This window comes from Pan troglodytes, chromosome 20, assembly GCF_028858775.2.
Source record: "Pan troglodytes isolate AG18354 chromosome 20, NHGRI_mPanTro3-v2.0_pri, whole genome shotgun sequence".
In the NCBI taxonomy this organism is placed as follows: domain Eukaryota; kingdom Metazoa; phylum Chordata; class Mammalia; order Primates; family Hominidae; genus Pan; species Pan troglodytes.
This window is the reverse complement of record NC_072418.2, coordinates 24,084,368-24,108,288: the sequence shown is the minus strand read 5'-3', so window position 1 is coordinate 24,108,288 and position 23,921 is coordinate 24,084,368. Positions and strand designations below refer to the sequence as shown.

At 45.4% G+C, this 23,921-nt stretch overlaps 2 long non-coding RNA genes across 3 annotated transcripts; one reads left to right on the top strand and one right to left on the bottom strand.

Moving 5' to 3' along the window:
• Positions 1 to 833: 833 nt before the first annotated feature.
• LOC107972488 (uncharacterized) lies at positions 834 to 17,768 on the bottom strand. Its single transcript, XR_002940786.2, has 4 exons — positions 17,459 to 17,768; positions 16,571 to 16,652; positions 10,349 to 10,514; positions 834 to 1,528 (listed from the first exon to the last, which is right to left on the bottom strand). It is a non-coding gene; the product is annotated as an uncharacterized LOC107972488 (long non-coding RNA).
• Positions 17,769 to 19,301: 1,533 nt separating this feature from the next.
• Positions 19,302 to 22,220, top strand: LOC107972489 (uncharacterized). Of its 2 annotated transcripts, none has more exons than XR_001715132.3 (3): positions 19,302 to 19,497; positions 20,005 to 20,240; positions 21,286 to 22,220. It is a non-coding gene; the product is annotated as an uncharacterized LOC107972489 (long non-coding RNA). The 2 variants fall into 2 exon arrangements; XR_001715133.4 differs by having other exon boundaries at positions 20,094 to 20,240; positions 21,286 to 22,219.
• Positions 22,221 to 23,921: the final 1,701 nt, after the last annotated feature.

Here is a 23,921-nt window from a genome sequence, read left to right as displayed (position 1 = left end):
CTTAGAGGAGCAGCTGGATGGCCTGGGCCTGAGGACAGTCTCTTGGTATACCATTTGCCTAAAAAACTAACCTCTTAGAACATTGAGATTTTTGTTTTTCTCAAAGGAACACTTATACACTGTTGGAGGGAGTGTAAATTAGTTCAACAACTGTGGAAGACAGTATGGTGATTCCTCAAAGACCTAAGGACAAATACCATTCGACCCAGCAATCTTGTTATTGGGTATATAGCCAAAGAAATATAAATTCTTTTGTTATAAAGACACACGCATGTGTATGTTCATTGCAGCACAATTCACAATATTAAAGACATGGAATCAACCTAAATGCCCATCAATGATAGACTGGATAAAGAAAATGTGGTACATATACACCATGGAATACTATGCAGCCATAAAAAAAATGAGGTCATGTCCTTTGCAAGAACGTGGATGGAGCAGGGGGCCATTATCCTTAGCAAATTAACACAGGAACAGAAAACTAAATACTGCATATTCTCACTTATAAGTGGGAGTTGAATGGTGTGAACACATGGACAAACAGAGTGGAACAACACATACTACGGCCTATTAGGAGGAGAGAGAGGATCAGAAAAAACAACTAATGGGTACTAGGCTTAATACCTGGATGATGAAATAATCTGCACAACAAACTCCCATGACACATATTTACCTATGTAAGAAATCTACACATATACCCCTGAACTTAAAAGAACTTAAAAAAAATTAAAAAATAAAAAGAATTTGGTACCTTTTCCAATAATTCCCTGAGAGCATTTTGATTCCATGTGTATATATATATAACACCTATTATGTATCAGATATTTGGATTACATAGATGAGTAGGGTTCAACATATCTGCCCCATTTATAGTCCATTAGTGTGGATAGATGCATAAATTATTAATTTATTCTGGAGAATAATGCTTGTTCATAAAAAGATATAAGGTATTGAGGCAGCCAAATGGTAGTAGTGATTAATTCTCCCCCTGAGATAGCAGTGAGGGAAATCAAGGAGGGTTTTATAGGGGAGGTGACATCTGAGTGGGTGTCAGAGTTTAACAGAAGCTTTTGTGTCAATGTTGATGCAGAGTATACCATTTTAAAGAAATTATTTTTTAGGCCGCATGCAGTGGCTCATGCCTGTAATCCCAGCACTTTGGGAGGTTGAGGCAGGCAGATCACCTGAGATCAGGAGTTCTGTAGTGGGATATTTTAAGGAATCAGATATACTGAGGGATTGAGGAGGATATTTATTATTTAGGTGCACCGACCCAGTCAGATTTACATCCAAAGGACTGAGCCCTGAACAAAGAGCTACGTTACCTTTTAAGCATTTTGTAGGGCAGGGGGAGATCTGTGCAGGGGGAAGCATATTACAGAAGTGAGAAACAAAGACAGTTATTCAATTAATTGAAACATGCATTACATCATTTCTTACTTTTCAAGGAAAAACATGTTTTATGACTTGAGTTGATCTGTCTAGTGACCTTGCAGCTGCACAGCTAGAGAAACAGTCTTCACAATGCCTGGGAAAGGAGGAGAGATAAGGCTCACTAGCCACAGAAAAACAGGCAGTTAATTTTTAAACGACTCCAGCTCTTTCTCTTTCTCATACATACAACCGAGTTTCTGTTTACACATTCTTTAATTTCTTTTTATTCCTGTTCAATTCCTCCCTTTGGTGCTTTTTATAACAAAGATGTTAATAGAAAGCACCACTGTCACCTCTTCACAGGGCTGTGCTTCTTCTACTGGCAGTGGCTGATAATCTGGTTAATGCCATCAACTGCATGGTAGTTTTTTTGGTTACTATTGCCTCTATAGTTGACTGAATACTCCTAATAAACAGAGGTAAAAGGCAGGGGAGGATGAGGCAGATGCCAAAAATAAGCAAGAACCCACCAATGAGGGTTTTAATTTTTTTTTTAAGGTTGAGAACCATCCTCCAAACAAGGAATCCAGGGACCACCCAGATCAAGTTTGAACTGGAACATGGGTGAATTCGTGCATTCTAGCTGTGATTTCCATGACAGCTCGGTCATTATCATCAATTTCTAGGCAACAGTTGGTTAAATTAAAATTTTCACATACTCCTCCTTCCGAGGCTAATAGGTAATCTAAACCCAGCCTATTTTGATATATGGCATGCCTCATTTGTGTTGCTTGTATTGCCAATAAATCTAGTGCCCTTGAGGTTTCATTGGTTATAATTTCAAGGACTGCCTGCAACCTTATGATGCGGTTGAGCATATAGATGGGGGTACGGTACCTCCATGACCCATCTTGCACCTAGGTAGCTGGCCCATAACATTTAATGATTCTTTCAGGAGGCCATTTATTATCTTTCTAGTTTCCTATGTCCACATCTTTTTTGGTATTTGTGTCTCTTTTTATTATTATGCTTCTAGTTGTTTTTTTATTTTTATCATAAACTGGATATCCTAAGAGTTCCTCTTGCTTTAGAGGAATTAGAAAGAATGATGGCTTGATTGTTCCTAACACGCATGCCCCTGTCCATTTAGCTGGCAGTTGCTGATATGCCTGTGCTCCACAGATCCAATATAGGCCAGAGGGTGCCTTTCAAGCATTTGGAGCCTCTAGCTGATGCCAAGTGTGGCTTAGATTAGAGAATTGAGAGAAAGGGTTTGGATCTGATAAGTAGGAGTCAGTCTGGGCATTTCTCCATAGAGTTTTGTTTTTAGTCTCATCATAATACTGTTGCCCTAGGCAGGTTGTTTCTCACACTGCCTCTGTGAAAGCCTTTCCTCATCGGGTGATACAGTACTTTCCAATTATGGAGGTATTTGACAACCAAACGCTGGCTGAGGCTGTTGGTTCACTGGCAGTGTTAAGCGAAGGGATCTTGTGGCATTAATTCCTTTGCCTCCCATGGCCACTGGTATTCCATATTAGTTCTTCTACATACATAGCATGAGGAAATTCCTAAGCTGCCAGCTATGTTTTCAGCTAGTTGAGCAAATAAGTTTTTGGTTGATGGGGGAAGCTCCAGCACTGACTGATCAAAATGCTTATAGAATGACTTATGGACCTGGAATTGTGGGGTTGCATACATTTGAGTCCTTCTAGTCTTTTTGACAATTAGTAGTGGAACTCCAAGTTCTGCTCCTTGTCTATCAACTCATAATAGTGTCATCTGTCCTGTAGACCAAGAAGGTAGCTCTGGCTTTAAGATAGTAAAATTTAAAGGATTGCATGTTCTTGTCTTACAATCTGGTTTGGTTGACATACTAATTAGCAGAGCAGTCCTTCCTGAATGTAAGTGTTGGAGCTGTGTTAGCATAGACCACTGAATGTTCAGTCTCGACATCTGATTTGTGGTTTTCTGTACAGATGTTTAGGACTGTTGCTGCTAAGTCTCTCTTGTGTTAAACTATTGCAGACTGTTTCTGGTTGTATGTGCAGGTTCCTAACTTGGTTCCTGTACATTCATAGTCAGTATGGTACAGTAGAGGTTCAACTAGGGTATTCCTTATCCAGGTAGTGTGTACACAGTGTGGGCATTCTTCTAGGAATTTCTTCCCTTCTAGTATAGGCAGAAATGGTAACAACATCAGTGTATGTAATAGAAACATGCTTACACTACACATGGGCATGGTAAACCTTCCTCTGGGCATAGACTTTTGCAGTATTTGCAGTAATAACATAACAACAGAACAATCAGTATTGACAGAATTATAACTAGGCTTATAAATTGTATCCACATTTACTTATCCAGAGATGGTCCTCTTAGCTTTGGCTGTGCGTAGACTAGTCAGCTTCCAGGATGTGACTAGAGCAGAGCTTGCAGGATCCTCAAGCTTCAGCCTTGCATAGACTGACCAGCCTCCAGTGTGGTCAGAGCTGGGCAGTTGTCCTTCTTATCGGTGGTTGGGTTTCACCATGGGACTATTCAGGTGGGGCAATCTGGGTCTTGTTGGCTAATCCACTGGTCGTCTTTGGGAGTCACTGCTGCCACTGGTTTCAGCCGACTATGGTGAATCCAAGGTGTGACACCTGCAACTTTAACAGCAGTGGGACTAGGCATGATCACAATATGGGGCCTATCCTATATGGGTCCTAGAGTAGTTGGATTCCATTTTTTTTCCTTTTTTTTTTTGGAGACGGAGTCTCACTCTGTCGCCCAGGCTGGAGTGCAGTGGCGCGATCTCAGCTCACTGCAAGCTCCGCCTCCTGGGTTCACGCCATTCTCCTGCCTCAGACTCCTGAGTAGCTGGGACTACAGGGGCCCACCATCACGCCCGGCTAATTTTTTGTATTTTTAGTAGAGATGGTGTTTAACCATGTTAGCCAGGATGGTCTCGATCTCCTGACCTCGTGATCCACCCGCCTCAGCCTCCCAAAGTGCTTGGATTACAGGCATGAGCCACCACGCCCTGCCTCCATTTTTTAACTTAAACAAAATCCTTAGGTTTGAAAGGGTGTACTGGGTCTGTTAGACTTATAGGCATTTTTTTCTATATCCAGCCATGCATTTTTGCATGGCCATCCTTAAAGCCTGAATTTGCCTTCTTAAAGTTAGTTCTTCTAGTTTGCAGAGATTACCTTTAATCTGATTTACGATGGCGGGTGGCTGGCTGAATAAAATCTTACAGGGCGAATACCCAGTTGTTTGGTGGGAGTGAACTGACTCGGAGGAGGACCACAGACAAGACCTGATCCTACTTTTGATGAGTTTGACAAAATTTCTTCAGCAGCTGTTTGAGTGTCTGGTTTATGCACTCCACTTTACCTGAGCTCTGCGGCCTGTAGGCTGTATGTAATTTCCACTTTATTTTTAATAGTCAAGTAAAGTCCTGAACTATTTCAGCCACAAATGTTGGTCCATTGTCTGATCTTAGAGACAGTCCAAATCTGGGAATAATGTCTTTTAACAATACCTTGGTCACCTCTAGTGCCTTCCCTGTCTGGGTGAGGAAGGTCTTGACTTATCCTGAAAAGGTGCAAATGAACACCAACATGTACTGATAGCCCTCCCTCTCAGGGCAATTAGGTGAAGTCCATAAGCAGTTTTTCACAGGGCACGGCTCCCTGGCTCCTGTTTCCTGAACTCCCAGGGGCCGAGTAGGCCCTCCTTGTCATGGATTGTTCTGAGTGCAAGTTAAACACTGTTTGTTTACAAATGGCTTGAGTAATAGCAGTGAGCCATGGCACTTAGAAATGATGCCTTAATAATGTCTTTAGTGCTTTTTTTTTTTTTTCATGTGAGTTCTTTGGTGGAACTGTTTTACAAATCTGGGGGTCACCATTTCTGGCATGGCTAGCCTCCCACTGGAGAATTTTTACCATCTTCCTTTAGTGTAGTTCTTATTTTTCTGGGCAAAACAAGCCCTTTCACTTGGAGCATAGCTTGGGATCTCCGGGAGGGGAATCTCTGGGAGGAGAGGCATAGCTAAGGCTTCCTCTTTAGAAGGTGGAGTTGTCATTGCAGCCTGCTTTGCCTCTTTGTCTGCTTTTTTATTTTTATTTTTTTAGCCTTTAGTATTCTTCCTTTTTGGTTCCCCTTGCGGTGCATCACTGCCACCTCTTTTGGGTCCTATACAGCATTTAAGAGCTGTAGAATTTCTTCCTTGTACTTTATTTCTTTACTTTCAGCAGTTATAAGTCTTTCTTCTTTGTAAATCACCTCATGAACATGCAAAGTGGCAGAAGCATATTTGGAATCTGTGTAAATATTTGTCTTTTGGTCTTTTGCTAGCCAGAGAGCTCTTGTCAGAGATATTAGCTCTGCTTTCTAAGCAGAAGTTTCTGTAGGCAGAGACTGCACCTCTACTACTGAGTCCAAAGTCACCACTGCATACCCAGCTCGGCAGACTCCCTTTAGTGATTTTAGTGAAAATCACTGATTTTCAGCAGCCTCAGGGTTAAATGGAGTGCACAATCAAAATGCCTTACAAAGTCTTTCATAAAACTTTATTACGAAACTGCTTCCATCAGTAAAATATTCAATGTCCAGGTTCCCCAAGGGGCTATCAAATCTCTCTGGCTTGAGAAAACTTCATCTATCATGTTGACACAGAAATGAAAGGGGTCTCCTGGCACTGACTTGATGAGGAGCAAGGTAGCCAGGTTTAGGCTATTCACAGTCTCTAAAGTCAGTTTATTAGCTTCTTGCACCAGTAGGGCAGTGGCAGCTAGCGCTTTAATAGCTTTAAAACAAGGAGGCCATCCAAGTGCCACAAAGTCTAATTGCCTGGATAAGTATGTCACTGGGTGATGCCATAAACTTATGGCTTGAGTTAGAACCCTTATGGCCTCCCTTTCACTTGCGGACATACAAGAAGATAGGCTTAGTTAGTTTATCTGGCAGTCCTAAAGCTGGGGCCTGAGTCAAGCTTTTTTGATTTCTTTAAAAGCCTTCTCCTGGGAGCGTCTCTGCCTGGCCGCCTTCCCATCTAGGAAGTGAGGAGCGCCTCTTCCCGGCCGCCATCCCATCTAGGAAGTGAGGAGCGTCTCTGCCCGGCCACCCCATCTGGGATGTGAGGAGCGCCTCTGCCCAGCCATGACTCCGTCTGGGAGGTGAGGAGCGTCTCTGCCCGGCCGCCCCGTCTGAGAAGTGAGGAGCCCCTCCGCCCGGCAGCCGCTCCGTCTGAGAGGTGGGGAGCCCCTCCGCCTGGCAGCCGCCCCGTCTGGGAAGTGAGGAGCATCTCCGCCCGGCAGCCACCCCGTCCGGGAGGGAGGTGGGGGGTCAGCCCCCCGCCCGGCCAGCCGCCCCGTCTGGGAGGGAGGTGGGGGATCAGCCCCCCGCCTGGCAAGCCGCCCCGTCCGGGAGGTGAGGGGCGCCTCTGCCTGGCCGCCCCTACTGGGAAGTGAGGAGCCCCTCTGCCCGGCCGCCACCCCATCTGGGAGGTGTACCCAACAGCTCATTGAGAACGGGCCATGATGACAATGGCGGTTTTGTGGAATAGAAAAGGGGGAAAGGTGGGGAAAAGATTGAGAAATCGGATGGTTGCTGTGTCTGTGTAGAAAGAAGTAGACATGGGAGACCTTCTATTTTGTTCTGTACTAAGAAAAATTCTTCTGCCTTGGGATCCTGTTGATCTATGACCTTACCCCCAACCCCGTGCTCTCTGAAACATGTGCTGTGTCCACTCAGGGTTAAATGGGTTAAGGGCGGTGCAAGATGTGCTTTGTTAAACAGATGCTTGAAGGCAGCATGCTCGTTAAGAGTCATCACCACTCCCTAATCTCAAGTACCCAGGGACACAAACACTGCGGAAGGCCGCAGGGTCCTCTGCCTAGGAAAACCAGAGACCTTTGTTCACTTGTTTATCTGCTGACCTTCCCTCCACTATTGTCCTATGACCCTGCCAAATCCCTCTCTGTGAGAAACACCCAAGAATGATCAATTAAAAAAAAAAAAAAAAAAAGATAAGCTCCTTGGCATCTGCCATGAAAGGCTCTGGCAGCTGCCACGAAAGGCTCTACCCACATCAAAGGTGTTCCTTGCAAGACCACTGGACAGCCTGGCCCAGACCAGGAGATTCTTTTTGTCTCCGTTGCTCTTCATGGACTGGTTCATTAACCTTTATTTCCCATTTCTTTTCTCTTGATGTTAAATGTTATTTTGTTTGTTGTAGATGTTCAACCCATAACATTTATATATTGATTAGGTGTACTATTATGTATAATTTGCAATATAGAGTGACTTGTGGAGTGGCTTCAAAAAAATAAATAAATAAATAAAAGCCTTCTCCTGGTTGGCCTCCTAGAGGAGAGGCTCATTCTTTCCTCCTCTTTGTGGCTTTGTATAATGGCTTAGCCATGAGCAAGAAATTTGGGATCTAAATGTGGCAGAACCTTGCTGCCCTTAGGAACTCTCTTATTTGACGCCAGGTTGTTGGAGTAGGAAGTACACAAACAGCCTGCTTTTGTTTACTACTAAGCCATCTTTCCTCTTGGTTTATATAAAAGCTTAAATACTGGACACTTTTAGAGCAGATTTGAGCTGTTTTCTGATACTTTATATTCTGCCTTTCACAGCAGGTGCAGGGGGTCTTGGGTTTTCCTGGGTGCAGTAGCCCTTGGCCGGTGGTTTTTTTTTTTTCATACCATGGCCTTGACAATTCTCCTTATTCTTTTTATGTTTTTGAGATGGAGTCTCGCTCTGTCACCCAGGCTGGAGTGCAGTGGCGCGATCTCAGCTCACTGCAAGCTCCACCTCCAGGGTTCACACCTTTCTTCTGCCTCAGCCTCCCGAGTAGCTGGGACTACAGGCACCTGCCACCATGCCCGGCTTTTTTTTTTTTTTTCTTTTTTCTTTTTTTTTTGGTATTTTTAGTAGAGACGGAGTTTCACCGTGTTAGCCAGGATGGTCTTGACCTCCTGACCTCGTGATCCACCTGCCTCAGCCTCCCAAAGTGCTGGGATTACAAGCGTGAGCCACCATGCCTGGCCCATTCTCCTTATTCTTTTGACGTTTATCCTTCTAGTTTCCTTTCCTTTTGCACCGTGCACATAAATCTCTCTCTAGCCTCGGCTAGCTTTCAAACTCCTGTCCAGACTAGCCTTTTCCATGACTGTGTTCACGCCTGCATCCATGCCTCTTTGCAAAGCCAGCTTCTCTTCCCACAAGGGCTGCTGCTAGTAAATTAGCCTTTCTTAAGCCTCTGATCAGCTTTCTTCTTTGCCTCCTGATCATGTTAATGTACACCTTGGTAGCCACTTTAATAAGCTGAGTAGCATTCATGCCTACAGAGCTTCTAACTTCTGCAATTTATGCCTGATATCTCCTCGGGTCTGCCTTACAAATGCCGTATTCACCATGCACTGATTTTCAGCAGCCTCAGGGTTAAATGGAGTGTGCAACCAAAATGCCTTACAAAGTCTTTCATAAAACTGGCTGGTGCTTTTATCTGCACCCTGGAGCACCTCTGAGATGTTTTATATTGGTTGCCTTTTTCTTTTACCATCCTTTAGCCTTTGCAGAAGTGCTTCTCGGCACTTTTGTAGGTGCTGAAGCTGGACTGCATCATCTGCATCCTGGTGGGTGTCCTCTTGTCCTTTTTAGAGGCAGAAGCATAACTTGGGCATGGCTCGACCTCAGATGGCCTGCCTGACTTTTCCAGCCTTTCGCTTTAACTTCCCAGAGCTCTGATTTCTCTTTCTCGGGTGAGACTGGGAGCCTGTATCTCTTTGAACTTAACTCCTTAGGGGTAGTTAGCCTTGGTAAAGGGGGGTAGATTGGAATGTAGGGAGGAGGGGTCTCTATTCCCTCCTGTGGTTCTTGAAAAACTGGTTTTCTTTTTCCTAAGACTTTTCTTTTGTCTCCATAGCTGCCAGGGTGGCTGATTTTTACTTTCACTTTTGGCTTTTGGTGCTATAAGCCTCTGTGACTTTCCCTTTAACTCTGTAGCTGCCAGTGCAGCTGGTTTCTCTTGGCATGAGCTGTGAGCATTCTACGATAAACTGCTAAGCAGGGCTGCATTCATTTAGCCATGAGTCAATATAAAGACTAGGTCTGAATGTCCTGGCTGTCCTCTGATCCTAGTCACCACCTTAAAACACATGGCCAATTTCTCTATAGTGCCTTCGACCAGCCATCCAACACTAAAACAGGGCTATTCTAATTCACAGTATGTCTTTAACTTTTGAACATCCAGTTTCATCCCATAATCACCTCTAAATCCTTTTTTAAAAAAATTCTTTATTGTGCACTCTAAAGGAGTTGGTTTCAATGCTTTCCCTCTCATTTCCTCCCTTGCAGTGCATTCTCACTCTCATTTTCACCCTCAGGTTCACCAGACTGGGTCCTATTACAGGAGTTTTGGATGCTGCTTAGCCAGGAATGTGCCTTCCCCTGTCACAGCCTGCTGCAGCTGCAAAGCTGATCCGATCAGCCGTATGCAACATCCTAGGTCTGATTTTGCCTACGCTCGCCTCAGAGCACACAGCCTGCACTAAGGGATCTGTGCCTCCCCACATCAGTCCCCATGTTGGCCTCTCCTGAGACCACCTCTTTCACACACTTTCACACACCTCCCTTGCCCCAGGACTCCTCACTGGATGAAACGAGCCTCTCTTGTGTCCTGGGTGAGCCTAGTTAGGCTCCCACATTCACACACATAAACCCATCACTCCTACCCCAGGACCCCTCATCGGACGAAATGAGCCTCTCTCGTGTCCCGGGTAGGTTCACATGCACCCACACACTCCCAGTTCCTGTCTCCAGATTCAGTGAACCACTTTCACTTTGTTAGTGGGGACACAAAGTTCAATCAAATTGGCAGGCCACTCCTGCTGCCCCCAGCCACTCTGGGTTGGATTAATGGTCAGTCCCCTTCATCCCTATGGGATGGGCTTTCCTGCCTTGGGCCACTACTCCTTACCATGGTTCCTGAAGTGCTGGTATTGTCCTGCATCTCTGTCCCCAGTTCTGTTGCACTGCTGGGCAGGGCACCAGGACATGGGGAGAGCTGGTCTCCATCCAGGTGAAGCCCCCTCATGGCGCATCTTGGATGCTGCTTCTCCCCCAGCCCCGGGGCCCTAGACACACTGGCAAAGGAGACAGTAAATCTATCATCTCCAAACCCAGATAAGCCCCCAGAAATGTTGCAGGATATTTTAAAGAATCAGGGAGACCGAGGGGTTGAGGAGGATATTTATTATTTAGGTTCACTGGCCCAGTCGGATTACATCCAAAGGACTGAGCCCTGAACAAAGAGCTAAGTTATCTTTTAAGCATTTTGTGGGGTTGGGGGAGATCTGTGCAGGGGGAAGCATATTGCAGAAGTGAGAAACAAAGACAGTTATTCAATTAATTGAGACATGCATTACATCATTCTTACTTTTCAAGGAAAAACATGTTTTACGACTTGAGTTTATCTGTCTAGTGACCTTGCAGCTGCACAACTAGAGAAACAGTGTCTGGGAAAGGAGGAGAGATAAGGCTCACTAGCCACAGAAAAACAAGCGTTAATTTTTAAAGGACTCCAGCTCTTTCTCTTTCTCAGGGGGAATTGGGTTTTCTTACATACAACTGAGTTTCTGTTTACACATTCTTTAATTTATTTTAATTCCTGTTCCAGTTTAAGACCAACCTGGCCAACATGGTGAAACCCCGCCTCTACTAAAAATATGAAAATTAGCCAGGCATAGTGGTGCATGCCTGTAGTCCCAGCTACTGGAAAGGCTGAGGCACAAGAATCACTTGAACCCAGTAGGCGGAGGTTGCAGTGAGCCGAGATTGCGCCACTGCACTCCAACCTGGGTGATAGAGTGAGACTCCATCTCAAAATAAATAAATGAAATTTTTTTTTTTAATTTACCCCTTGACTCTGAAATGTATTTAGGATTTCCCCCCAATGAAATAAAAATACACAAGTGTGCAAGCAGTTAAGAAAAGGGTTTTTTTAAACCCCAATTTTTATTCTTTGTAGACACATTGGTGATCAGCCAATCAGAGGTTCATATTGAGGAGAAAAGGCAGAAATAATTCCTGCCCTTTGGATTCGTCAGATTTGTGAAGAAATAAAATTTTTTCCAAAGGACTAAGAAGAACCCATTTTAGTAAGGCAATGCAAGAACCTGCAAAACAAAATGTACCTGAGGCCCACAGTGGAGTACAGTACAGTTTCTCCTGGGAAGGTGGTCGCTGAGTAATTGAATGGGTAGGATGGGGATGGGAGAATATTTTGAGTGATACCATGGTCTGACTTGACAGTTGAGTCAGACATGTTTGCATTCCAATCGGCACTGCCACCCCCTGAGTTTGTCACCTCGGAAAGATTATTTTACTTATTTCAACTTCAGTTTTTTAATTACCTTAAATTACATTTTATTAGTAGAACTTAAGACATTTTACAAGAGTCAAGTACCCAGAAAGGTGGATTTCAGTAAAATCTAGTCATATATTTATTTCATTAAAGATTCTTATCTATCTTTATTATCCCCAGAGTGAGTGTAGTAAGTTTCTTATGTGTGTTCTTTTTGGGGGGTGATTTCAAGTAAAATTCCAGGGCTTTTCTTTGAAAATGCTACCAGAAGGCTGAGTGCGGTGGCTCACACCTATAATCCTAGCACTTTGGGAGGCTGAGGCAGGCAGATCACCTGAGGTTGGGAGTTCGAGATCAGCCTGATCAACATGGAGAAACCTCATCTCTACTAAAAATACAAACTTCGCTGGCCATGGTGGCCCATGCCTGTAATCCCTGCTACTCGGGAGGCTGAGGCAGGAGAATTGCTTGAACCTGGGAGGCGGAGGTTGCGGTGAGCTGAGATCAAGCCATTGTACTCCAGCCTGGGCAACAAGAGTGAAACTCTGTCTCAAAAAAAAAAAAAAACAAAAAAAAAAAAACAAAAAAAACACGAAGCTACCAGGGAAATAAATAGGAAAAATCGCTCTTGCATTATGGCTACAGAAAGTGATATAGTTCCACAGCAAATGTGATAGATTAACCGGTGAATTGCGTATATTTTTCAAAACATCAGCTCCCACTTTTTGCAGGGTCTGGAATTTGTAACAGTGGACATCTCTGTTCTGTATCCTGTGGTCTGGATGTCCAAGTTTAATGCTAAATTTTATGAGATGAGACTTAGCACCTTCTAGAAATGTTCCCATACGGTTATTTATTAAATTATTTATCATGGAAATATTTAAATGACACGTTTATTTTCTGAAAGAAATAGATACTAAGTGCCTTACAATTTCCTTACAATATTCTATAAACACTGTGTTTGTGTGATTTTGCTCTTTTCTTCAAACATTGAGCATTTTCTTATTTAAAACTAAGTGAATAACCCTGACTGGGAAGTAGAAGCCTGAATTCAGTGACTCCCCAAGCTAACAATAGTTTTGCCTGCAAAGGGAGATTATTGAAGGAGCAGCCAGTTCTGCCTGAGGAGCCTCCCCTGCAGATGCCCTAGCCTGCTCACAATAGCCACGGACAGAGCCTTTTATACTTAGAGAAATGACAAAACCCTGAAAAGCTGGAAATCCATAGGCAGACACAGTTGGGATTGGCATGAAAGTGGGGTTGGGAAGCTCTTTCTGAGGATGGAGTCGTTATTTTCCTGGGGCTATTTCTAGATTTTGTAAAATAAGACAAATTCAGATTTAGGTAAGAAGTTACATGATTTTAAAGGAGTATTGCAACAAGGGGAAAGCACCAACTATAAGATGCTGGAAGATCTCAAAAGGTAGGCAGAAAAGGGCTTTCTTTCATGAGGAGGAGGAAACAGGACAGAAAGAAAGGTGGGAGGGGGAGGGAGGAATAAAACATGGTGAAATCAGGTCCCAGATCAGAGAATGTTTCACCCAGAAGTTAGCCTGTTGTATTTTGTTGTTGTTGTTGTTGTTTTAAAGACCAAGTTTTGCTCTTGTTTCCCAGGCTGGAGTGCAATGGTGTGATCTCAGCTCACTGAAACCTCTGCCTCCTGGGCTCCAGCAATTCTCCTGCCTCAGCCTCCTCGGTAGCTGGGATTACAGGCATGCACCACCATGCCTGGCTAATTTTGTATTTTTAGTAGAGATGAGATTTCTCCATGCTGTTCAGGCTGGCCTCGAACTCCTAACCTCAGGTGATCCGCCCACCTTGGCCTCCCATAGTGCTGGAATTACAGGCATGAGCCTCTACACCTGGCTAGCCTGTTCTTAAGAGGGGTATAAAGAGGAGTTGTGTGTCAGCTCAGAGTAAGGTCAGGTCAAAGTTTGGGAGCCTGAGGAAGGAAAGAAACTTAGACAAAGTTTGGTTAACAAGTATTTTGTTCTGACCACTGAAGACAAACTTATTATTTAATTGTTTATGAGACCCCCAAAAAAGGGAATTTAGAGTCTGTGGCTTTGTGATATCAAAAACAGGAAAGATGTTTCTTTGCAGTAAGATGCTCTTGGAAAACACAAAGAATGGGGGATTTCTTTAATCACAGCTGTTGCTGTTACCTACCCACCCCATTCCCCCCACCGCTTTTTCTTGCCATTTATATTTCTTCCATTTGGCTGTTCCTGACTTGTATCTTTATAATAAACTGGTAAATGCATGTATAGTGTTTTGTTGAGTTCTGTGAGTAGTTATATTAAGTTATTAAACTTGAGGAGCAGGTTATGGGAGCCCCCAATTTATAGGCAGTAGCTCAGAAGGATAGATGGGCCCCTAATAATTGCAGCTGGGATCTGCAGTGGGGGCAGTGTTGTGGGACTGAGCCCTGAACTTTTGGCGTCTGCGTTGACTCAGGATGGTATCAGAATTGAGTTATTATTGGACAACCAATTGGTGTTGGAGAATTGGTTGCTGTTAAAACTCTATACATTTGGTGTCAGGAAAAAATATTCCAGGGGTTTAGGCAGGAGGGAAACTCTGTTCCCCTGCACACAGTCTGTCACAATGCACATTGTCCTGTGATTCCAGATCTCCTCTCAGGGTAAAAGGGGACTGAGGACTTAGAAGAAAGGAGTTCTGAGAACAGACCCCCTGCCCCCAACCTGCTACCACACAATTCTCACCTACTTATGAACATACCCACTAGGAATTGATGTGGCCACACCCTCCACAAAACAAGACTTGACCATCAGGAATTATGTCTATAGGGCCTTTGCACCTAGAATTGCTCACCAAAAAATTCACACAAGTTCCTAGAGGACTCCTGGCTCTTTCCTACCCTTGATCCTCAAACAGCAGCAGCAACCTTTCCCTCCATCCACCTAGACCTGTGGACCACCAGTCATAATCTCATCTGCCTGTATGGACACAGGAACATATCAGAATATAGCCCTGCCTGGGTTAGTGTCTGTAGCATAAACCAGTTCTCCCAGCTATTATGTACTGTCCCCCACTCATGGGTTCTTGATAACACCTTTCCCTCTATTGCCTTTCTTTTTTTTTTTTTTTTTTTTTTTTTTTGAGACAGAGTCCCACTGTATCACCCAAGCTGGAATGCAGTGGTGGGATCTTGGCTCACTGCAACCTCCAAATCCTGGGTTCAAGCAATTCTCTTGCCTCAGCCTCCCAAGTGGCTGGGATTACAGGTGCCCACCACCATGCCCAGCTATTTTTTTTTATATATATTTTTAGAAGATACGGGGTTTTGCCATGTGGGTCAGGGTGGTCTTAAACTCCTGACCTCAGGTGATCCACCCGCCTTGGCCTCCCAAAGTGCTGGGATTACAGGCCTGAGCCACTGTGCCCAACCTCTTCTGCTTTTACTTCCCCACAAACCCTTTTGATGTGCACAGTATGCCCAAGGTCACCCCTCAGGTGCCTGAATCCAGCACCTACTAGAATTCAGATGTCCATGAAAAAAGAGATTTTTCTCTTCCCCTTTTTTTAAAACACATTTACTTTAGAAAACTTTTTTTTTTTTTAGAGATGGAGTCTCACTCTGTCACCCACGCTAGAGTGCAGTGGTGTGATCTTGGCTCACTGCAACTTCTGCCATCCAGGTTCAAGTGGTTCTCCTGCCTCAGCCTCCTGAGTAGCTGGGATTACAGGCACCTGCCACTGCGCCCGGCTAAGTTTTGTAGTTTTTAGTAGAGATGGGGTTTCACCATCTTGGCCAGGCTGGTCTTGAACGCCTGACCTCATGATCCACCTGCCTTGGCCTCCCAAAATGCTGGGATTACAGGTGTGAGTCACCACGCCCAGCCCAGAAAACTTTTATACTTAAATTATTTTTCTGCCAACTTGAAATATATATAAATTATTCTAACTGCTAAATAGGTCTTTTGTGAGTATCTCTGACTCAGGACTGTCTTTCTCTAGGACCTGAAATCATTTATTTAAAATGTAAATAGCAAAGAAAATAGAGCTCTATTCCACACTTTCTGTTGGAAGATAGGAGCCAACTTTCATCACGCACCTGGCTCCAAGTTTCCAAACTACCTCTCATGAAAGCATAAGTTTATTTTCCCTTTGAATATAGCCAATTAGCAACCAGAGATGACCTCCAATTTTCAGGGGAATTTAGGATAAACTGTATGTGACAAATTCCAGAGATATGTCACAATTCCCCCTGTCAGCAGGGTCCAAGCAGGAGATTCACATAACCTTTATGCTGGGCCCAGAAATATGTCACAATGCCTTCTGAGGGCAGGGCCAAGGCAAAACAAATAACATTACCTAGTCGTTGGGCCAAGCAAAAAGACACAATCTCCTCTGTGAGCAGAGCCTAGTAAGAAAAGTCACATCAGCCAGGGATTGGGTTCAGCGATATATCACCATCCCCTCTGTGATCAGGGACCAGGCAGGAGAAGAGAATCACATCACCACGGTGATGGGCACAGAGGTATGTCACAATGCCAGGGAGGCAGGGCCCCAGCAGGAGGGTTGTGTCGCCAGCTTGTTGGACCCAGCAATATGTCACAATGGCCCTTGTAGGCAGGGCACTAGCAGGAGAGCCACATAACCTGTGTGCAGGGCCCAGTGATATGTGAAAACACCCTCTGTATGCTGCGCCAAGGCAGTAGAATACAGTCCCATCTTCTAGGTGCTGCATCCAGTGATACTCTATTCTCCAGTGCTAAGGCAGGAGAATAGAGTATCGTCACCTAGGTGCTGGGTCCAATGATATGTCACAATATGAAAAATATGCAGAGCCACGCAAAAGAAAAAACTTACATCATCTAGGTATTGAATGCAGTGATATGTCACAATCTCCTTTTTTCAGCATGGCCCAGGCAGAAGTGGTCAGTCACATCACCTAGGTGATAAAGAAAAGATATGTAATAATACCCCAGTGGGCATATGAATGAGAGTCACATCACGTAGTGTCAAACCAAGCCATATGTCACAATACACAATAAAATTCAGGGCCCATTCAGGAGAGTCAAATCCCGTAGGTGCTGGAAACAGTGATATATCACAATTTTTCCTTGGTCAGAAGCCAAGCATTAGAGAGGAGTCACATCGCCTAGGTGCTTGGTCCAGCAATATGTCACAATACCCTTGCACTATGCCCCCTGTGAATAGAAATCAGGAGGAAAAAGATGGTCACATCATCTAAATGATGGGCCCAGAGATAGGTCACAATGGCTCTTGCGTGCAGGAACCAGGCAGAAGAATCACATGAACATTGTCCTTGGCCCAGTGAGAAGTCACTCTCCCTTTTGTGGGCATGGCCCAGGCAGGAGAGGAGACTCACATTACCAAGATATGTCCCAGAGATATGTCACAATCTTTCCTATTTGCAAAGCCCAGGTAGAAGAGGAGAGTCACATCAAATAGTTGATGGGTCCAGACATATATCACAATGCCCCCTGTATGCAGGGCACAAGCAACCCATTATTTAGGTGCTGGAGCCAGTGACATGTGAAAATAATCAAAATATGCAGGAACCAGGCAATAAAAGGGAGTCACATCATCCAGGTGTTAGGTTCAGTGATATGTCAGAATCCCTACTTCAGCAGGGCCCAGGCACATGAAAAGAGTCACATAACCTAGATAATAAATGTAAAGATATGTCATAATACCTCTGTGGGCAAAACCCATTGAGGAGAGTCACATTACCTTGATGTTGGACTCAGCCATGTGTCACAATACACAGTATATCCAGGGCTCAGGCAGAAGAGAAGAGTCACATCATCTAGTTGCTGGTCCAATGATATGTCGCAATCACTTGTTTTGGCAGAACCTAGGCAGAAAAGAAGAGTTATATCTGCTAGTTAATTGATGCAGAGATATGCCAAAAGGCCGCTTTTGGGCAGGTCCCAGGCAGGAGCCTCTCATGCCCTGGGTATTTGTTCCAGAGATTTGTCACAGTGCCAAATATATGCAGGGCCCAGGCAAAACAGGAGAGTCACATCACTTAGGTGCTGAGTTTGGCGATATGTCACAATCACCCCTTTAGGCAGGGTCAAGACACAAAAAGAGTCACATCACCTAGGTGAGGAACAAAAAGATATGTCATAATAACCTGTAGGCGGGGCCCATGCTGAGGAGTCAGAACAACTAGGTGTTAGTACCCAGTGAAGTCACAATGTATAATTTATGCAGGGGGCCAGGTGCGGTGGCTCATGCCTGTAATCCCAGCACTTTGGGAGGCTGGGGTAGGTGGATCACTCGAGGTCAGGAGTTTGAGACCAGCCTGGCCAACATGGTAAAACCCCGTTTCTACTAAAAATACAAAAATTAGTTGGGTGTGGTGGCTCACGCCTGTAATCCTAGCTACTCGGGAGGCTGAGTCAGGAGAATCACTTGAACCTGGGCAGTGGAGGCTACAGTGAGCTGAGATGGCACCACAGCACTCCAGCCTGGGCAACAGAATGAGACTATCTCAAAAAAAAAAAAAAAGACCACAATTGATGCAGGGCCCAGGCAGAAGAGGAAAGTCACATAACACATAACCCAGGTGCTGGGTTCAGTGACCCATCACAGTTCCTCCTTGAGTAAAGCCCAAGCAGTAGAGGAGTCACATTACCTAGGTCTGGATCCAGCCCTATATCACAATACCTCCTAAAAAAAGAGCCCAGGCAGGTGAGTTCCATTACCTAGTAGATGGGCCAAGAGATATTTCCCAATGCCCTCTGTAGATAGGGCTCAGAATCATCAAAAGAGTCACAGAACCTAGGGGCTAGGCCCAGCTGTATGTCACAATTACCCCAGTTGGCAGAGCCTTGATATGAGAGGGAAGTCACGTCACTTGGGTGCTGTGCACAATGATTTGTCACAATTATCTCTGCAAGAAAAGCCCAGGTGTGGGAGACACACCACCTGGTTGCTGAACCCAGAGATATGTCACAGTCTTCTGTGCGGGCATGGAGCAGCCAGAAGAGGAGAGTCACACCTCCAAAGTGATGGATGCAGAGATCTGTCTCAAGGTCTCCTGTGGGCAGGGCCTAGGCAAGAGCCTCCCCCTCCTTCGGTTTGACCCAGTGATATGTCATAATACCCAAAATACAAGAAGCCAAGGTGAAAAAGGAGAGCCATATCACCTAGATGCTGGGTCCAGTGATATGTCACGATCTCCCCTTTTTACAGTGTTTAGGCAGAAAAGGAGAGTCACATCACCTAGGTGAAAAAAAAAATGTCATAATAGCCCTATTAGCAGGACGCATGCAAAAGAGTTGCCTAACCTAGGTTTTGAAAATAAGTCACAATAAACAATAAATGCAGGGCTTTGGAAGGAGAGGAGAGTCACATCAGTTAGGTGCTAGGACCAGTAATGCATCACAATTACATCTTGGGCACAATACCCACTGACAGGAGGACCCTGGAAAGAGTCACATCACCTAGGTAAGGAGCCCAGAGGTATGTCACAATGCCCCCTGTGAGTAGAACTCAAAAAAAGAGGAGTGTCATATAACCTCAAGGCTGTGCCCAGCTTATATGTCACAATCACCCCAGTGGGCAGGGCCCAGGCATGAGATCAGAGTCACAACATGTAGGTGCTGGGCCAAGTGATATGTCACAATGCCCACTGTAGACAGGTTCCAGGAAGAAAAAGAGCATCACATCATCTAGGTGATAAACCCTGAGATATCTCACAATGACCCCTTTGTGCAGAGATCACAAAGAAGAATCATATAACCTGTGTGCTGGATCCAGTGGTAAGTCACTCTCCCTTCTCTGGCCATGGCCCAGTCAGGAGAGAAGAGTCACATCACCTACATTCTAAATCCAGAGATGTGTTACAATCTCTCCTATAGGCAACGGTCAGATAAGAGAGGAGGGCCATGCCAGATAGTTGATGGGCCCTAAATGTCACAACGCCCAGTGTGGGCAGGGTCCAGGCAGAAGACCCACATCACCTTGGTGATTAACCCAACAGTATGTCGCAATGCCTTCTGAGGTCAGGGCCAAGGCACAAAAGTGACATAACCTTGGTGTTTGGTCCAACAATATGTCAGAATCTCTTCCTGAGCAGAACCTAGCAAAAAGAGAAGAGTCACATCAGCTGGATGGTGGCCAAGAGATATGTCACAATCCCATCCGTGGGCTGAGCTAAGGAAGGAGAATAAAATCACCCAAGTGTTGAGCAGAGGCAGATGTTGAAATCACTCCTGCAGGAAGGCCCAGGGATGAGATTAACAATACTGAACATGTCCTTGTTTTAGGTATGAAAGTCAACACCTGTATTTTGGGTCTAAGTACATGAGACACAATGGTGGACAATCTATACTGAGAGCCTCAATTCTTCCTGTAGACAGTGTCTCCTCAGTGGAGTAAAAGCCTCACGGTGTGCTGAATCTTGGTCTGAGAGTCGCCAACCCACTGGTGGACCGGATCCACTTACAAGAGTCAATGTTCAAACTTTCAACTGTCTCCAGCTGTGAGATTCAGAACCTCAACAGTGAGTTGTGTTCATGTGTGTGGATGACAATCTTTATTGTGGGATGGGGGTGCATATGAGTGTTACAATCTCATCTGTGTACTAGGCCCTGTTAGGACGCTTACTGGCCTGAGGCTTTAACTGGTATGCATGAGAGTCACAATTCCTCTGAGTCCCTGTGTTGGTATTAACCCATGATCATACCTATGGCCCTGAACCCAGGTATGAGAACCAACATCTCTTCAACTGTCTGGGTCCAGATAGGAGAGTCTTCCACTGGCTATAAGCTGGGTTAGGAAATTAGTCAGCATTCCAACTGTGGCTGGATGTTTACATATAGTGCTCGCAATACAAACTGCATGCTGAGCTCAGCTGCCCCCTCCTCTAGAAAGCCTTCCTGGGTTTCTCCGTGTCACCATAAGATCATGTCTGCCTATCTCTAACAGCTCCAACTTTTCTAGTTTGTCATTGTCTCCCTTTCTCATGGTGCTTTAAATTCCCTCAGGACTGCACTGTTCCGCTTCTAGAATGTCCCCAGAGTACAGGGCAAGGGCTGGCCCAGATAAGGAACCCCATAAGAGTTTACTAAGCAAATGCTGAATGGTGTGACTAAGCCCCCACCTGTGGTCCCCAACCACTGGCCCACCCTGCCCCAGTGACTTGCAGCTCTCCTCTGAGGATTCCACTGTGAGGTGGTGCAGGCCTCTGGAAAGGTGGTATGGGTCCCATCAGGTGACCCCTGGGTGCTGGCCCTGCCAGACCACAGCAGACTGAGGAGCAGCAGCAGGCCACCTGTGCCACAACAGAAGGAGCTGACCCACTGGAGCAGGGGCTGGGGTCCCCAGGCACAGGGTGTTCTGTGGGTGGGACAGCTGGCCAGGCTGGGCACCTGCATCCCCTTGGCTCCACCAAGTCAAGCAGTGTCCCAGCCACAAGAACCACCATGGTGCTGACCATCATGCAACAGTAGAGGCCCCCATCACACATCTGGACACAGGAGAGAGAAGAGGAAATGGGTCACATGAAAGGTACTGGAGACCTAGGTGTTAGTATTTCTTTGCCCTAGGTCACTTTACAACCTCGGAGAGGTCATTTAACGCCTCTGTACCTCAGTTTCTTCATCTGCACAATGGAGATGATGTCCCAGACTTTGCAGCACTATTTTGAAGGTCAGAGATAATGGGTATCAGCACTGCGCCTGGGACATGGTAGGAACTAAGTGTGACACTCTACGCCTCTCCCCAGTCCTCAGGAGCCTCATCTACTGCTGCATATTAAGATTCCCCACCCACGGCCGGGTGTGGTGGCTCACACCTGTAATCCCAGCGCTTTGGGAGGCCAAGGTGGGAGGATCACCGGAGGTCAGGAGTTCGAGACCAGCCTGGCCAACATGGTGAAACCCCATCTCTACTAAAAATACAAAAATTAGCCAGGTGTGCTAGCACATGCCTGTAATCCCAGCTACTCAGGAGACTGAGGCAGGAGAATCGCTTGAACCCAGGAGGCGAAGGTTGCAGTGAGCTGAGATCACGCCATCGCACACCAGCCTGGGGAACAAGAGCAAGACTTTGTCTCAAACAATAATAATAATAATGATTCCCCACCCTGATGCCTTATGGGAAGCGGAGAGGGAGGAGAATGAATACTTGTTGGGTGGACCAGGCCTGCCAGAATCAGGGTTTGCTGGCTATGCTCTGCCTTACTTCACGTGGTCACAATCCCATGAGATCCACGCTGTTAACTCCACTGGACAAAGAAGACACTGGGACCTAGGGCAAACAGAACATTGAAACAGAGCATTGAAATGTCTGAAACTGAAACTAACAACATGGAGCAAAACTTTGTGCAAAAAGATGTTCACCATGCCCTTGTTTATAAGGGTTATCATTTGAAAAATGCTCAAATGTCCAATTATAAAGAAATGGTAAGTAAAATATGACATAACTTCTAGATGAAGTAACTAATATTAATAGTTTTTAAAAAATCAAGCTCAGCAAAAAGGTTTAATAACAGGAGAAAACACTTACGATATGTTACTTTTTTTCAACTTAAGTATACCAAGAAATATATAGAGTGTTATCTAAATTAAGTAAAGAAAACCATGGATGGGGGGGATAAACCTGGGTAAAAACCTGGCCCCAGACCACGGTAAGAGGCTGAAGCCTAGGTCCAGGTTATCCCATTATCTCTCTTCAAGGGCCAGCTCAGCCTCACCTGAGACGCCTTCTCTGCTGACACTTTTCACTTTAACACCCAAGTCCTCTGGGCTGTCCTCACCACAGCATGCACCTGTCCTAACTTCTGCTACACCTGTCCACTATCCCAGACTGTGAGCTCCCGGAGGGCTGGATCCATTCTGGCTTTGTTCACCACTATATCCCCCCAGTGCCTAGCACATAATAGCTGCTCAATAAACGTCCATTGAGTAAATCTTCCGAAATGAGGGAAAGTGCTGCTGGATGAGCAGATGCTCATTGGGTGAAAATTCTCCCCCACCATTGCAAAGAGCTGAGAAAGGGGCAAGAATGCAGGATTCCAGCTGCCACAGCACTGTTGAGGGAGTGCAGTCCTGGATTTGGTTCTCGCTCTGCAGCTTGTCCTGGGGAAAACCACTCAACTGCCTGGGACTGCTATCACTTAAAGGGCAGGCTCTCTGGCAGGCTGAGAGGAGGATTTGCAGATACACCAGCCATCTGCTCTTCCAGAGGCTGAGTTGGTGCAGCAGGAAGCAAAGGAGCATAAACCCTAAGGAAGATGTCAGGAACCAGCAATCCCTTCAAAATTGGGCTTGCCCAGCCAAACGACAATACACAGTGGTGCAAAGTCATATTCCCGTGGGAGGTGAAAGGCATGGTACATTTTTAAGATATAGGAGGTGAAACTTTAGATTTCAAAGGGGTATAGTTTCAAATATGTTTACAAATGTGTGTGTGTGTGCATGTGTGTGTGTCTGTGTGAGAGAGAGAGAGACAGAGAGAGAATGTATACATGTAAAAGGAGTGCTCTAGGAATGGACCCCAGTATCTTTGAACCCTTAGACTACTGGACACATACAATGCCATTTGTAAATTCCCTGCAGTTCGCCTCCTGTGAATCTGTCCTGGGGGCAAGTACTTCCTGTCTCCAGATCAAAGCATTTTCATGGAGAGAGAAAAAGAACCTGACTACCCGCCACTCCTCAAAGTTGACAGCCAGGAAAGGCTGTTAAGAGGAGAAAACACTTGACCAGGCGCAGTGGCGCACGCCTGTAATCCCAGCACTTTGGGAGGCCGAGGCCAGTGGATCACTTGAGGTCAGGAGCTCGAGACCAGCCTGGCCAACATGGTGAAACCCCATCTCTACCAAAAATACAAAAATTAGCCGGGTGTGGTGGCACGCACCTCTAATCCCAGCTACTCTGGAGGCTGAGGCAGGAGCATTGTTCAAACCTGGGAGGTGGAGTTTGCAGTGAGCCAAGATTGTGCCACTGCACTCCAGCCCAGTTGACAGAGGGAGACTCTGTCTCAAAAAAAAAAAAAAAAAAAAAAAAAAAAAAAAGAGGAAAAAACACTTTGGGGGAAACACACAAGCAAATTAAGAACAGTAACCCTTGTCTGTGTGATACAATACTCGACAGTTCTTTATCCCCAGCATCTCACCCGCCTCCCTACACTGAGGCAGGTGGCTGGGCTGGAGAAAATTCCCATGTTACAGATGAGGAGA